Here is a 1912-nt window from a genome sequence, read left to right on the forward strand (position 1 = left end):
GTTGGACTTGGATTCATGTATCAATTCAATCAAAATTTAAGGCACACAAATGTTGTGAGCCATTTGTTGTCCAATCAGTTTGTTTTTACATAATCAATTATTATCATATCCACTTTAAAAGTTTCATGTCCAATTTGTGCCTTTCTACCAAGACACGCATGTGTTTCGAAATCAAGAGTTAGTTCCGTTAGTAAGTTAGTTGGTTTGTTATTAGAAGAAATAAAAACAATAATATTAATAAAAATGAAAAGAAAAGAAAAAAAAATGTCAAACTAAATGAAGCAGTCTTGTAATAAATGCTGTCTGGTCTTAAACCAAAGCTGAAATGTGATTACTCCTTTTCCAACATTCCCATTTTGAAGTAAGGTAACCGAATTATCTACTGTAGATTTAGAATCATAAATTGTCTTTGAGACAAGAATATTTTGTAATGAACCTTAATTGAATCTGGAGCTGTTTCATAATCACCTTTTAATTCATACAAATATTCATATTTATTTACCAATTCTGTTCCCTCTTTAGACATTTTAAGGTGACCAAGTTTCAAATAAAAAGGAATCCTGTTTTTGATAAGATAATAAGAGAGACACATTTTGATTAGTCCATGATAAAGTTCAAGTCTGCTATAAACCTCAGTTTTCAAGTTTCATTAAGTTTAAATTTAACCCTGTCTACAGCTAAGCTGAGTTTCAAAAACTTCAACCCATTAGATGTCACTTTATTTTGTTTATAATTTTACCTGTTATGTAATTTCATTCATCCTTCATACAGTTAATTTTACCACATGTGAATATAGTGAATGATGCAGGATTATTTGAGTTTCAACCAGTTTTCCCTCAGCGTCAATTATTGCTTCCAGCCAATATTCCCCAAAGGCTGTCTGTTTAACAGGTCGCCTCCTTTCTGCACCAGGTATTCTAGCCCCTTTTTTTTTTGTTTTTCTCTTTCTCCCTTATTTTCATATTCGTCATGCTTTGACAAATAGGTTATTAATGCTTCTATTTGCTCACCGAGCCCAATCCATGGCCCGATGCCCCACTTTGGATCATATTTTTCCTTTTCAGATTCACCCTCCATTTGTTTAGGTTCAAAATTTAGGCCCGAAATCACTTCTTTTCTCTTATCCCTTTTTTTTTTTTTTGCTCGCTCAGCGGCGAGGAAATCACACACAACGGAAAGATTTTGCTCGCGCGGCGGCGAGAAAGTCAAAGACCACAGATGAAATAAAGAACCTTCCCACAGATTATAATTTCCCAATGTTTACCATAGTTTTTAAAAGACATTGCAATAAACGGAGAAGAGCACACAGGTAACATCTGCTCAGCGGCAGAGGCTTACACACACAGCTGACAGACACACACACAGCTGACAGACACACACACAGCTTTCAGACACAGAAATGGATCCACGCTTTTCAGCTCCTATGATGTCCTCTCATCACTTATTTCACTTACTACTCTACAGAGGAACAGATCGCGATCAACCTTTATCTTATTCTCTTATCTCTTTATTCTCTTGTCTCATCTTTTTTCCTATGGTGGACTCCTCTCAACACTTGTGTTTCTTGAGCAAGTCACAGATTGGCTAACGCGTTATTTTTAGGGGGCAGCACTCCCCAAGGATAAAACCGACAAAACCTCGCCTTTACCTTCCCCGTGTCCGGGGGAGGTCGGAGACGACCAGTTCTCACTACAGAGCCAATCAACCTTTAAACCTAATTTCTTTAAACCTAAAAACTACTTTTTCTTTAAACCTAAAAACTACTTTTTCTTTAACGTCAAATCAGTTTCTGAGTGTGTCCAGATGTAGAGCCGGCGCAGCTCGATAGGAAACCCCGACAGTGCCCAGGAGGCTTCAGTGTGGCGTTTCAGCTTTAACTCGGTCCACCAATCGTGGAAGGCGCCCACAGTCT

General features: G+C 37.5%; 1 long non-coding RNA gene across 1 annotated transcript in view; it reads right to left on the reverse strand.

Moving 5' to 3' along the window:
• Positions 1–750: 750 nt before the first annotated feature.
• The window catches only part of LOC106939947 (uncharacterized), a 14555-nt gene continuing 13393 nt past the window's right edge, over positions 751–1912 (reverse strand). Inside the window, exon 3 of the long non-coding RNA XR_001422958.1 lies at positions 751–1637. This is a non-coding gene — a long non-coding RNA (uncharacterized LOC106939947). The remainder of the gene's footprint in view (positions 1638–1912) is intronic.

The sequence above is a fragment of the Poecilia latipinna genome, unplaced genomic scaffold, assembly GCF_001443285.1.
Source record: "Poecilia latipinna isolate Pla-1442-1.1 unplaced genomic scaffold, P_latipinna-1.0 Scaffold3035, whole genome shotgun sequence".
NCBI lineage: Eukaryota > Metazoa > Chordata > Actinopteri > Cyprinodontiformes > Poeciliidae > Poecilia > Poecilia latipinna.